Genomic DNA, 15,559 nt, shown 5'->3' on the forward strand with positions numbered 1-15,559 from the left:
GAGGACCGTACCCTGAAGAGCCTGTGTGCTGTTCAGTATAGTATCCGAGGTGGTGTGCTGTTCAGTATAGTATCCGAGGTGGTGTGCTGTTCAGTATAGTATCCGAGGTGGTGATGACAGGTAATGTTCCAGCATCAGATGGATCATTGTCACAGCCTGAAGTACACCAGAGGCTCGTCAACAGGACTGGTCACAGGTGGGGTTCATAAAGCACCTTCCGGCCACAGGGGGAGCTACTGAGGAGGAAAACACTGAAATCCCACAGATAGCAGTATAAAAATATCGATCAAAGTTTAAACAGGTTGAATTTTAAATGGGGCAGCACGGTGGTGCAACTGGTAGAGCTGCTGCCTCTCAGCGAGTAGGTCCTTGGTTCAAACCCCGGTCCAGGGGCCTTCTGGGTGGAGTTTGCATGTTCTCTCCATGCATGCGTGGGTTTTCTCCGGGTACTCCGGTTTCCTCCCACAGACCAAAAACATGCATGTTTGGCTGATTGGTAACTCTAAATTGTCCCTAGGTGAGTGAGAGTGTGAATGGTTGTCTCGTTTGTCTCTATGTGGCCCTGTGATGGACTTGCAACCCGTCCAGGGTGTACCCCGCTCCTCGCACAGTGATTGCTGGACATTGGCACCAGCGACCCCCGTGACCCAAAGTGGAATAAGCGGGTAAAGATAATGGATGGATTTTAAATGACTGAAGTGACATTTTGATATATTTCGTTTTTTTACACAGTCAGTTTTATGGTTTTTCCAAAATTTTACACAATATCCTGATTCATGCTCAATCCAGGTTAAAAAAAAATCCAAGAAAGTTAAGTGAGGTCCTCTGGATGGTTTATTTTTGTTGAAACTGTTCATCTTTCATCCAGTGTGCAACCCACTGCTACAGGACTTTTGGTTTCTCTAATTTATCTAAATTCTTCTTAAAGTGCAGAATTTACAGACCCAAATTCTTAACTCTCATTTTTATCTCGGAGTTTTATTTTCAAAACCAGAAGTGAAGGGCCTTCTGAACTTGTTAGATATTTTATTAAATCACTGTGCACATGTAAAATTTTACGTTTGAATACCAGACTCTTTTGTCACTTAATACGTACTGTGTTGTCATCATTGTATGTTCCCATACAATGGTGAAATTGGGCTCTGCATTTGGCCTATTGCATTTGGGATGCACCCAGGTGGGGCAGTGGGCAGCTACGTGGGCACCCTGCAAGCAATTGGGGATTGGGTGTCTTGCTCAGACACACCACAACATGTGGGAATGGCTGGAGGTCAAGCCTGGAGCTTTCAGGTCCTGAGTCGGCTGCCCTGCCTCTACCCCATCTCGGCCCCCACTTGTGATTCAAGAAATCTTTTCAATGCAGCTTATAGTTTTTATGTGGACTGTTAGGATTTGTGTATTTGGATTTGAGTGAGACACCTGGCAACAGGAATGGTTTAAAGACTTTATTAAATAAATACTGCTGGTGGAGGTGGAAGTCCTGGAGCAAGCCCAATCTGCAGAGATATGAGAGGTTAGTGGACTGAAGGGTTTTGAGGCCAGACTTGATAACAGAAGAGCATCCACTAACCTTATTCAGATGAGATGAGTTCCACCTGAAAGAGGTGGACAGGTTGATTTCACCGTAGCAAGCAGGATTGTCGCAGAGAGATAGTTTGGGGAGATACAGAGGCAATATCCAGGAGCAGAGCAGAGAGTCGGTACAGAGGATGCAGAGGTCCAATATTGATTCCAAAAGGGTAATCCAAGGGACGTAGTAACTTATCCAGAAGAGTAGATCAGAGCCGTGATGGGAGGAGTGAGACAACAGGCAAGGAGCAGGCAATTCAATAATCCAAAAAGACAGGCGTGGGGTCAAGATCAGGCAAACCAAAAGAGCTGTGACATGACCGCTGGACATCAATAACCGCAAGGGATTCAATAATCTGGCAGAGTGTGGCTGTGAGCACGAGGCTTAAATAGTGCTTGGAACAGGTGGACAGAATGAGCCTGATTGTGTGGAGGTGCAGAGGGGCGTGGCTTGAGATCAGAGCATGATAGAGGAAAACAGAGCATGACTTGGCAGAAATGTGACAGGACTGTTTGCTTGAGGATCACTTTTTAGTCTACTTTTCTGTCTGACAGTTTCATTAAGAATGCTGCCAGTTAGTTAGAGATATGGTTGTCATGGTTACCATAATAAGCCATGGGCAGCAGCCTTAATGTTTCCTCTGAGCTTCTTTACACTTGTCATACAGTTAAATCTTGGCATTTTGGTGGCCTAAATTATTACAAACTTACATCCCAAATCACAGCTGAGCTTTAAAGAAGAAAGTTGATTATGGTGGGACTTCAGGGAGGAACTATAGAAATGCTCTGCTTGAATTGAAAATTATGGGTGAGTGAGCATATTTGGAAACACGTTTGTTGAGATTTGGCAGCTGACATTGACCACAGTGATATCTGGCAGTGGCTCCTCGCCCCCCTGTGAAGCGTTGAAGTGAGGTTGGGACTAGTTCATCACTTACACAGGATGGGGGTGATTGCTTGGTTGCTCAGTTCTGGGTTCTGGATCCAAATATAGCAGCACTGTTTCAGCGAGGCTGGGTCGGGCTGCCAGGATGATGACAAAGGCATGTGGTAGATGATTTAGCAGTCTATTAACATTTACAGAGAGATTGGTTCACATTAAGAGATACAGGCAAGGGAATAATCAAAGATTAGTCAAATGTACCATTCTGTCAGTGACTGAGAAATGGAAGTTTGATATAAACGTATTTAAAGCTAATCTAAGTACTCACACAATCACAGGCTCAGAGCTGACTGTAGCTTGGTTCTGGTCAGTAAGCGGAATTTTGTGAAAATATTATGAGCAGAATATATTGTTGTAAAAAACCTTTTGAATCATGCCAGTTTAAACATCAATCTAAATCAATGAGCTAATGGTTCGTCCAAATGTAGCCGAGTGGAATGCTGCTGTCTTCAAACAAGTGCAATCTCATCCTCTGGGTTAACGCTGTAGAACTCCCAGAGGGTCCCTGCAGCGTATTGACGTGTCCTTGAGCAAAACACTAAACACCCCACTGGCCCTTATAGGTGTGTAAGTGAGAAAATAAACATGCCAGATAAAAAGGAATGTATAGCAGAAAGCACTTGAATATTATGTGGTGGGACCACAAAGTTGGGACCACAAAGTTGCATGTTCAGCTCCACGCCATGCCCACATGTTGTGTCCTTGAACAAGACACCTAACCCCTAACTGCTCCCCGGATCCCTACATAGCTGCCCGCTGTTCCACCTGGGTGTATCTGACATGTTAAATGCAGAGAACTAATTTCATCATTGTATAGAAACATGCAACAACACATAGCACTTTACTTTACTTTACTTTACTTATGTGTATGGTGAGGTGTGGGGGGTGGGACAGTGAGAAACATTGTAATATACCTTGCAGTATGAACCTGGGGAGGTTAACATGATGCCTCATCAGTGTGAACTGAAAAAATTGAGGATAATTGAGATATTTACCAAAAGCTTTCCATCATTTATAGCCATTCCACTCATCCCCCCAATTAAGAATCACTGAATTACTGCTGTGAACAAATACCATACCACTTTATTTATAAAGCATTTAAAACAGTCAAAAGGCCAACCAAAGTGCTGTACAGCAGAAACAAACAACCAAAGCACACAGCATAAAATACATAGATCCAAATGGAAAAAGATGGTAACTAAATGGCTAACATTGTTGAATACAGACAGATTAAAAACAAAATCACACAGTGTCAAAAGCAAGGGAATAAAAGTGGGTTTTTAAGCGAGACTTAAAAAACATGAGGGGAGGGGCCTGCCTGACATGTAGTGGTAACTCATTCCACAGTCTTGGACCTGCATCAGAGAAGGCCCTGTCACCTCTGAGTTTAAGACGGATTCCTGGAACCAATAAAAGCATCCGATCTACTGACCTCAGAGAGGGCTGTGGGACATATGGCTGCAGCAGATCAATGAGATAAGAGGGGGCAGAACTGTTAAGAGATTTAGAAACGTACAGAAGTATTTTGAACTGCTATCGAAAGTGAACCAGGAGCCTGTGCATGGGAGACCAAAACTGTTGTAATGTGCTCTGTTTTGCCAGTACCAGTTCAAATTTGGGTTGCAGCATTTTGGACCAGTTGTAATCATGCAATAGAGATCTGACTGATTCCAGATAGAAGCACATTGCAGTAAACAAGCCTGGATGTTATGAACGTATGTATTATAGTCTCAAGGTTATTTATGGACAGTGCGGTCTTCAGTTTAGACAGTCGCTTCAACTGTAAAAACAAAACAGGATTAAACGATCATGTTTACATGACTGTTAAGTTTCTAATGGGCTAGAGAGGAAAGGTCGATGCAGTGGTTCTTGACCATGCCAGTAGGAGGAAACAACTTGACTTCAGTCTTCTTCTCATTAAAACTTAAAAATTTAAAGCCATCCAGTCCCTGATGTTGGCCAGGCAGTCAAGAAGAGGTTGAATAGAACGTGCACCAGTGTGCTTCAGAGGGAAGTAAATTTGACAGTCATCAGCATAAAAATGAAAGGGTATGTTAAATGTTTACGGAAAATAGCACCTAGTGACAGCAGGTAAAAATAAGAGAAAACAGGACCAAGGATTGACCCTTACAGTACTCCCACTGAATAGCTGTTGATGTTGAAAATCTAAAATCTTTGATGTTGACACAAAAGGTTCAGTCAGAGAGGCAGGATGTAAACCATTTGAGGGCTGACCCTGTGATACCCACCCACTGCTCCAGTCTAGAAATGAGGATCTCATGGTTGATGGTGTCAAAAGCAGATGTAAGGTCCAGTAGGACAAGAAGCACAGAATCATCTGCATCTGTGGCTATAAAAATGTCATTAAAAACCTTCAATAGAGCAGTCTCAGTGTTTTACACTCCTAATCCACTCAATCGCACCTGTGACAAAATCATTCTGTCATTAGACGCTAAGAAGGCATTTGACCAGGTGGAGTGGAGTTATCTCTTCAAGACTTTAAAGTTATTTAAATTTGGTCCCAAATTCATATCATGAGTGAGGCTGATATATATTTCCCCAAATGGTGAAAGTACGCACTATCTGTAACATATCCAAATATGTCAAACTGCAACCAGGTACGAAACGGGTGTCTACTCTCCCCGCATCTATTTGTGTTAACGATAGAACCACCAGCTGTAGCTTAACAGTAAAACTCCATCATTTAGGGCATAAATCAATTAGGTACAGAGCACAAAGATTTTTTATATGCAGATGACATGATTTTGCATATATCAGACCCTCTAACTCACATTCCTGAATTACTTACTTTGCTTCAAAAATTTGGGAAAATACGTATCTGGCTATAAGGTTAATCTTCAAAAAAGTGAGCTGATGCCTGTGACCTCTATTGAAAATAAAATCTTAGACACTGTATCTTTTAAAAATAGTTTAAAAAAATTATACTCTGGCATTTGGGTAACTTGAGATCATAAGAACCTTTAAAAAAATAATTATCTGCCTGTCATGACAAACCTTAAGCAGGTACATTGTTAGATGTCAATCCCTACCTCACACTCTTGGGAGGAGAATAAACTCTGTACAAATGAAATTTCTACCTAAATTTCTGTATCTGTTTTAGAATCTGTTAATCTTCCTTATTAAATCATTTGTCTCCAATCCGAACAGCCAGTTAGCATTTACTTTATTTGGAATAAAAAGCATCCACAGATTGCCAAGAGGGTTTTGCATCTACCTGCAGACTTGGAGGCATGTCACTTCCTAATTTCATACACTATTACTGGTTAGCTAATGTTCAAGTCAACTTATTGCCATTTCCATCACATGTGGTACATGAGGTGGAACAAAATTATGTACACAAGGTCCCAGTTACTTCAAAAAATAGCAAAATATAAAGTATAAAAAGAAACAGTAAATAAGGATCTAAGATATACGCTAAACAAACACCAAACGGTACACTAAAAGATGTAAAATACAGTATACTCTAAACACTAATAATGTAAAACAATATGGTGTAACAGCAGCATGAGTCTGTGGTGAGAAGATGGGTATGAATGAATACAGCATCATGGATAATCAGCAGCACAGATAAATCACATATCACCAGTTAAAGTGGCATTACAGTGATTTTTCTTTTTTTTTAACAGTGATTATCCTGGTTATGAATTTATGAGTTCAACAACTTCAGGGTAGAAGCTGTTCCTCGGTCTAGTGGTTCTACACTTGATGCTCTGCAACCACTTGCCTGAGGGGAGCAGGACAAAAGGTGTATGTGCTGGGTAAGTGGGGTCCTTCATGATGCAGGCGGCCCTCTTCCTTAAAGATGGTGGCCCTCTCAGGATGGACACCTCTCTTCTCTCTGTGACAGGGGACAAACTAAAATGCTAATGTATCTGTTTAGCATTAACATATTTTAAGCAGTGATAGGTGTGATGACATTTTGTGTACAGATATAGTTGGCACAAGGGCATATTATAACTTGCTGACAAAGAAACGTCAGCCAACTGTGACGACCAGTTAACCCTTCGATGTTAGCCACTGCAGCATTTTTGATTTTGAATAAAAAAAGCAAAACAATGAATCCTCAAAAAGCAGCTGAGCTAATTTAATGTGATGCAAATGCTCCTGCAGCTGGAGGCAAAAGAAGCTGGATGGCCTATGCTGTTGCCAGGTGGATTTAGAACAACACGTCTGGTATTTGGCTCCAGGGACAGTCAGCATTTCTGGTGGGAATGAAGCTCTGCAAGCTGCCTCTGCTCCAACTCTGTCTAAACTGGAGATGCTGGGACTGGTGAAGGAATCTTTGATGTTTCCTGACTTCATTTACGATTACACTCATTGTACATTTTACTTCATAAGAAAATTGTTTAAAAAATTATTCCCGGTATTCTGTGCTAAAACTGTTTAAACTGCCTGAGAGTTCCTGTTTCTACCAATACCTGCTGCACAAATATCTGGGATAGTTTTGACATACAGTAAATCGCTTGTTGGCACACATTTTTTCCAAACCTGAATGTAACTTTTTCTCCTGGGTGGCTGTGGCTCAGTGGTTAGAGCAGTCATCCTCCAATGCAAGAGTTGGGGGTTCGAATCCATCAGCAGTCACATGCCGAAGTGTCCCTAGGCAAGACACTGAACCCCTCATTGTCCCTGATGTGTGTCCCATCGGTGTATTAATGTGATAAAGCTCTGATTAGTCTCTTTAGAATGATTTGTTCAATTATCTTTGTAGAGCTCTAGTAGAGCTGTGTGAATGGGTAAATGAGGACACAGACTGTAGCGTAAAGTGCCTTGAGTGTCTTAATAAGATAGAAAGGTGCTTTATAAGTACAGTCCATTTACCATTTACTGTCCTTCTGTTGCTAAACGTCAACCTACACAAAAGCAAATAATATATGTGACAGAGTTAGCAAGAATTAATATTTAAATCATTCTAAATGAAACTAGAGAAACTGCATTTCCTGCGAAAATGCATTGTGAATGCTTATTGCAGAATAACTTGCTGAAAAACAACTGAAACTAGCTAAAACATGATGAAATGTTACTATTATGGAAGAACAAGCCAAAGTTAGCAGAAGAATCAATCAACCTTTATTTATACAGGTAAATCCCATTGAGCCTCGAGGACTCATTTACAAGAGAGACCTGATTTCAACAAAGAAAGATGACAACAATGGACAACAGCAACAACAATAAGCAGTTATAAAAACTCGTACTACAGTTTTTTGTTTTTTTTTAACAAATAGGATGGCTAAAAGGAAAAAGGTAACAAAACCAAAAAAACTACTAGATTCCGAGACAAATGTATAAAACTAAAAACAGGAACATGTCAGCATTGGACCCTGCCAGGAGTCCAACAGATTCTTAAAGCCACTTAGAGAGGTCAAGGTCGAGAGCTTCAAATCTTTTTGTAAGATATTCCAGGAAACAGGAGCGGAGTAGGAGAAGGCCGTTTTGCCTAGTTCAGTCCTCACTGAGGGAACACTGCAGGTAATGATGTCCTGAGAGCGCACTCCGTAGCTGCACTCACGCAGAGACATGTAGGAGGAGATGTATGAAGGCAGCAGACCAAGAAGTGATTTAAAGATGAAAATGTACCAGTGAGAGAGTCTGCGTGAAGTTAATGATGTCCAGTTAACCAATGAATACAGGGTGCAGTGGTGGGTACGATAATCACAGCCAGTTATGAATCTTAGTGCACCATGATAGACAGCATCCAACATCTGCAGGGTTCTTGTAGGAGCGTTCATGTAAATAATATCACCAAAATCAATTGAGGGAAGGAAAGTCACAGATACAAGGCGTTTTCTAGCATTCAGGGTTAGACAGGATCTGTTTCTGAAAAAGAAACCCAGTTTAATTTTCAGTTTCTTTACCAAGTTTTCCACATGGAGCTTAAAAGAAAGATGTGAGTCGACCAAGATACCCAAATATTTATAGGAATCAACAAACTCAATGGGGACACCATTTGAGGATAAAATCGGAGGAAGAACTGCTGGGACCAACTTCCTATTTGAAAAAAGCATCCCTTTGGTTTTTTCGGCATTTAGGACAAGTTTGAGGTGAAACAAATCAGTCTGGATGTAGTTAAATGCAGATTTCAGAAGCTGGAAAGCCTTAGCAACTGTTTTAGCTCGACAATAAACAACTGTGTCATCAGCATAGAAATGTATGGATGCATTAGGGATGTTTTTACCTACATTATGTATGTAGATTGTAAAGAGGGTGGGTCCTAAGACTGAGCCTTGTGGTACACCATTGTTGACTGTTAAATAACTGGAGGAAGTACCATTATGTTGAACACATTGCCTCCGGTCTGAAAGATAGTTAGAGAACCAACCAATGGTGTGATCTGAGAAACCGATTTCTGAGAGCTTATGACACAAGATGTTATGATCCACAGTGTCAAAAGCTTCAGACAGGTCTAAGAAAAGTGCAGCACAATAATTCTTAGCATCCAGTGCTTCAACAACGTCATTAAGAACCTTCAGTGAAGCAGTCATTGTGCTGTGTTGTTTCCTGAAACCAGATTGATGTGGAGGTAAGATGTTAAATGAGTCCAGGTAATTTTTGATTTGAGAGTTTATCAGTTTTTCTAGAACCTTGGCTAAAATGCAGAGTTTAGAGATTGGTCGATAGTTGTTCAGTGAGGTGGGGTCACCTCCCTTCAGCAAAGGATGAACAAAGGCTGTTTTACAAGTGTCTGGGATGGAGTTTTGTCTTATGGAGAGATTGAAGATGTGGGTCACAGGGACTGTGATGATATGAGCAGCCAGCCTTAAGAAATAAGGTGGAAGTTCATCTGGACCTGCAGATTTTTTAGGATCAAGATCTTTTAACAGTTTATTGACCTCACTGACTGAGAATGGAGAAAAAGAGAAGCTGTGATTAACTGAGGATTGACTTGTAGGAGGGATTTGATTTGTAGAAGTTTGGTTATTAAGTGAAGTGGCTGATTTTCCATTAGTTACTGTGTCAAATAAAGAACCAGAAGCAACAAAATGTTTGTTGAGACAGTTCAGGATCTCGTGCTTATTTGACACAGGAGCAGAGTTAACGAGAAGTTGTGATGGGAGGTCAGATGATTGGGGGGTGCCTGAGAGAGATTTAATTGTTTTCCAGAATCTGTTAGGGTCATTTAGATTTTTGGAGGTCTGAGATAAGAAATAGTTGCGTTTTGCTGCTTTGACAGCAGTTGTACATTTATTCCTCATCTGTCGAAAACTCAACCAATCAGTGTCTGAGTCAGATTTTCTAAGAAAGCAGAAATAACACATATTTGCAGAATTAGGTTCAATTAAGCTAAAACGAGAATGAAAACAAGATTTAAAAAAAGCTGAAATTAGTAAAAACAAAATAGCTGAAAAGGCAGAAAGAAGCTTAAACTACCAGAAGGAAGTGGAAGGAGCTGAAATGAGATTTAAAAAAAAAATTAGAATTAGCTGAAAAAGCTAAACTTAGCATAAAAACAGCTAAGTAGTAGCTGAAATAGCAGAAAAAGCTGAAACTTGCAGAAACATCCTGAAAGGAGCATAACAAGCTGAAATTAGCAGAAATAATTTAGAAGCACAAAAATGTTGTAGTTAGCAGAAAGAATCTTAAAGGTGCATAAAAAAGCTGAAATTAGCTGAAAGTAGCTGAAAAATGTTTAAAGCCCTGTTTACATGACAACAATCCAATGAAAACAGATTTTTTTTCCCCCCATGTCTATTAACACATTTACATGAAAACGTTTTAATTACAATCTGTCCACACAGCAACGGTAGACGTGGAAAAGGTGTAATTCCCTCACCACCCCACTAGTTGGTGCTACGTACTTTGAAATTTGAAACTCTAAGTGCACATGCATAAAAACAAATGTTCTACCTGAAAGCTGCTACAATGGTCGAGATGGCAGAAAATAAAATATTTCTATGGACAGACAATGAGGTTCAAGTGTTGCTTAGGGTGACGTTGAATTATACAATTGTTACATCTGTTAAGTAACAGAGTGGAGCTGTATGAGATCCGTCTTCGATGATTTAAGTAAAGAGGTAGAAAATGAGCACTGTGTTGGAGAGCTGTAGTTAGATTTATAAGAGTAAGAAGCACAAACAATACTCTGGTAGCCGCCACTGTCAATAGTTTCTTCTTCTGTGGATTATAGGAAGCTGTTATGTTTTACATCATACTGTGCATGAGCCAGGGATTCCTTGACAGGAAAAATCTATTTTTTCTGTTTACACGACAATGGACACCGGGACACTTTTGAATCAATGCACTCTGGAACCCGTTCTCAAATTGTACCGTTGTCTGAGAAAACATTCACTATTTTCGTGTACATGAACTGTACAAATGCAATGAAACTCTTCCATTTTAACCAGAAATCATTTTCGTGTAAAAAGGGCCTGAATTTGCACAAGGAAGCTGACAGAAGCTGAAGCAGAACAAAATGTGAAAGGAGCAGTAAAAGGGTGTAAACACATCTAAAGATTTGAAGGATGTAAAATAAGCTCAATTCATTTTCTGTGAGAAAATATGGCAGAAAAGGCTAAATATTTCAAAAAGCTAAAGTTGCACCGATATCAAAAGTAAGATTGTCCTAAAAGTGCTGAACGTTTTGATTTATGATTAGTTGAAACAGCTTGAAAACTGTGAGACGAGAATTGCGCTAAAACATGCACAGAAGAAAAATGGATTACAATACAGTATTGTGAATGCTTCATGAACATTCACACAATAAACACGATGGACATGGGGACAAATAAGAAACAAGAAACCTCAGAAGTTCTGTTAGAGTGAACTGAACTTGGCAAAAAGGCCTTTTCTTACTCTGCTCCGGAAACAATTAAACTCCTCCCCCTTTCAATAAAAGTAGGACAATTAAAAATAATCCTGTACTACAGTAAACAATGTACAATAAATAATATACAGCAATAAACACTTTAATGTTTCTGCCTGCACCTGACCTGTTTTAGCACAATTTCCTGCGGGATCAATACATTTCTATCTTATCTTATATTATCTTATCTTGTTTTATCTTATCTTATCTTAAATCTGGAACAACTTGCAACAATATTTGACATTGTCTACATTGATTTCTTTGATGGATTTTAAGTGTTTAGTGCATTAATTTCCTGTTTCTAGTAAATTAGGCTGTTTTATTGGGCACCTTGACGTTATAGTATTTTTTTTAATAACATGCATTGTTTTTAAACGCTTGTTTTTGTTGTACTGTGTGTCTGAAACAGGTCTTTCTTGAAAATTTGTCCTTGTGTCTCTGAGAACAGTGCCTTTATATATAAAGGTCAAATATAAAAATAATACTAACTGTATAAACTTTGTTTCCTGTAAAAAAAAAAAGGATACTTTCTACAGCTTGACATAATTTCTTGCAGAGATAAAATAAAATGCAGCACAATCTAAGGCTATGATTTACCATGTCAAGTTGTGAGTAATAATGATATTTATTTGCCACAAGAATTCACCAAATGTTATTTTGGCAACTTTTTACATTCCACCCTATGTAGAGTTGCATTCGGGACTAAAAATCTGACCCGACGCGGCCCCAGGTTTTAGCCATTTTTTCCTAACACAACCTGACCAATTAACTGTAATAATAATAATAATAATAATAATAATAATGTGTTATGTATTGTCATCATTGTATATTTCCATACAATGGTGAAATTAGCTCTCTGGATTTAACCCATGCACCATCATGCACCAGCTAATGAAGGCGCCCAGGGAGCATTTGGGGATAAGGTGTGCTGCTCAGAGACACCACAACATGTGCGATGACCGGGGATTGAACCTGGGACTTTTGGGTCCCGAGTCGGCTGCCCTGCCTCTACACCATCTTGGCCCCCAGAACTATAATTACAGACCTGACCCCAGAAAAAAAAAAAAAAAAAAAAAAAATAGGGCAGCACGGTGGCGCAACTGGTAGAGCTGCTGCCTCTCAGCGAGCAGGTCCTTGGTTCAAACCCCGGTCCAGGGGCCTTTCTGGGTGGAGTTTGCATGTTCTCTCCGTGCATGCGTGGGTTTTCTCCGGGTACTCCGGTTTCCTCCCACAGACCAAAAACATGCATGTTAGGCTGATTGGTAACTCTAAATTGTCCCTAGGTGTGAGTGAGAGAGTGAATGGTTGTTTGTCTCGTTTGTCTCTATGTGGCCCTGTGATGGACTTGCGACCCGTCCAGGGTGTACTCCGCCCCTCGCACAGTGATTGCTGGACATGGGCACCAGCGACCCCCGTGACCCAAAATGGAATAAGCGGGTAAAGATAATGGATGGATGGATATGTATATATATATATATATATTTTTTTTTATTTTTTTTTTTTTAAGCTTTTACTGCTTTTGTAAGCAAATCATTTTGACATGATAGTTTAAAAACGTATTTCAAAGAAAGGACGATATAAGAGTCTTGTTAAAAAAATAACTTAAAAAAACAAAAATAGGCTATTATACAGATGAACAAAATATTTTAGAGCAAAATCATTTGGAAAAATATAGAACAAGTCTATTTTAATTGAGCGCGCTGCTCTCTTCGACCTTTGTAGATGCTGCTACTTCCTTCACTGCATATGGACAGCAGGTGTGAAGATGCGCGCGGCCGGTGATCAAGTGATCCATCTGAGTTTAAATGGACGTTTTTTTTACCTCTTTCAAGCGGCCGGTCAGACCTGCCTCCTCCTCAACAAGTAGATTAACACAATTTTATATTGTGCAGTCTCGTTTAGTTTTCTTCGTGTTGTATGATTCATAAAACCACATCAAAAGCCCACATTAAAATAGTGGAAATAGTGCATCTAAATCCCAGTAATACCCCTAGTTCTAGAAATAAATATGGCATCAACCAGCTATTGTTTACTGTGTTAATTAGGCTGGACAAAAGTTGTAGGAGTTTTGACGGCAGGCACCACTTTTAATCATTCTGGGGCAATTTGAACTTCATCTAGAGTACAGAGCAATTTGTGGTTTCTGCTTTTCTAGACAGCTGCAGACTCACACCCAGGCAAAATGTGACAGTGATTTCCAGAAAGTAATTAACAACCAGATAACTGTTAAATGCTCTGATGGCCTCCCATTACATTAACCAGCTGATTTTAAAGTGGGAGAATTTTCAACTTTTTCACAGTAATTGAAAAAAAAATACAGTTAGTGTCAAAGAAGTGAAACCAAGTACAGTTGGATATAACAAGATCAAACTGACTTTTAAGATAAAAGGTACTCCTAGAAAAAACACAGGGTTCTTCTGGTGAATCTAGTCAAATCCAATTGTGCCAACAGTATGATCACTAATGGTTGGTTTAATGGTTTTCTAAAAACGTTTGCTATGTAAAAAATGGCAAAATTTTGAGGAAAACCTGGTCTGGTTAGGAGAGAGCATCTGTGCCACTTTTGAAGAAGCAGCCCCAGTTAGATTGATACTTTATTAATCCGAGGGGGACATTTGAGGCATCCAGTAGCATTTTCTATCCATCCATCCATTATCTTTACCCGTTTATTCCATTTTTGGGTCACGGGGGGTCGCTGGTGCCCATGTCCAGCAATCACTGTGCGAGGGGCGGGGTACACCCTGGACGGGTCGCAAGTCCATCACAGGGCCACATAGAGACACACGAGACAAACAACCATTCACTCTCTCACTCACACCTAGGGACAATTTAGAGTTACCAATCAACCTAACATGCATGTTTTTGGTCTGTGGGAGGAAACCGGAGCACCCAGAGAAAACCCACGCATGCAAGGAGAGAACATGCAAACTCCACCCAGAGGGCCAGGGACCTGCTCGCTGAGAGGCAGCAGCTCTACCAGTTGCGCCACCGTGCTGCCCCGTAGCATTTTCTAATTATACAGAAAAAAACAAAGCATTTGACACAATCAAAAAAGAAGCAGAATACACAAATTTGAAAAAAGACAATATGCACATGTAGTTGGGAGTATTATATTCATGATTAATTTAAACAGTATATATATGCAAAGCATACATGCACATACATGTATACATATGCATATGTACATGTATATGTGCATACATAAACATACTTAAGTGTCAGGGGCACTGCAAGTTTACCAGGCTCTATTTTTACTGTACAGGGAGGAGTTGAACAGTCTGATGTCTTGAGGGACAAAGGACTTCCTGAATCTGTCCATGGAGCAGGACTTGGACAGCAGTCTACAACTGAAGGAGCTCCTCTGCTTCATGATGGTGCTGTGCAGAGGATGGTCAGCATTGTCCATGATGGATAGCAGCTTACTGAGGGTCCTTTTCTCTGCCACCGATGTAAAGGACTCCAGCTCTGTTCGCAGCACAGAACCAGCTTTCCTCACCAGCCTGTCAAGTCGCCCTGCCTCTCTGCTCTTAATGCTGCCTCCCCAACAAACAACAGAACAGAAGAGGACACTGGTTACCACTGACTGGGAGAACATCAATACTTTCCTGCAGATAGTGAAGGACCCAAGCTTCCTCAGTTAGTGATATGGTCAAATTTATGACCGGTAATTCTCAAAAAAAAAAAAAAAACTGTGATTATTCAGGGCAACACAGTGGTGAAGTTTAGAGCTGTTGCCTCTCAGAGAGAAGGTCGCTGAATCAAATCCTGACTGGGGACCTTTCTGGGTGGAGTTTGCTTGTTCTCTCCACGCATGCATGGGTTTTCTCCTGGTACTCCTGTTTCCTCCCACAGACCAAAAACAAACATGCATGTTAGACTGATTGATAACTTTTGTCCCTAGGTGAGAGAGAGAGAGTGAATGGTTGTTTGTCTTGTTTGTCTCTGTGTCCTTGTGATGGACTGGAGACCTGTTCAGGGTGTCCCGCACCTCTCGCACAATGACTGCTGGATATTGTTACCAGTGACCCCCGTGACCCAAATAGGAAGAACTAGATAAAAGAAAATGAAATAATATAAATTTATTTTAAATAAATTAGAGATTACTTTAGTAGGGATAAAAATATGGATGGATGGATGGATGGATGGATGGATGGATGGATGGATGGATGGATGGATGGATAGATGGATGGATGGATGGATGGATGGATGGTGGATGGATGGATGGA

This window comes from Nematolebias whitei, chromosome 19, assembly GCF_014905685.2.
Source record: "Nematolebias whitei isolate Nwh7 chromosome 19, NemWhi1, whole genome shotgun sequence".
Classification (NCBI taxonomy): Eukaryota; Metazoa; Chordata; class Actinopteri; order Cyprinodontiformes; family Rivulidae; genus Nematolebias; species Nematolebias whitei.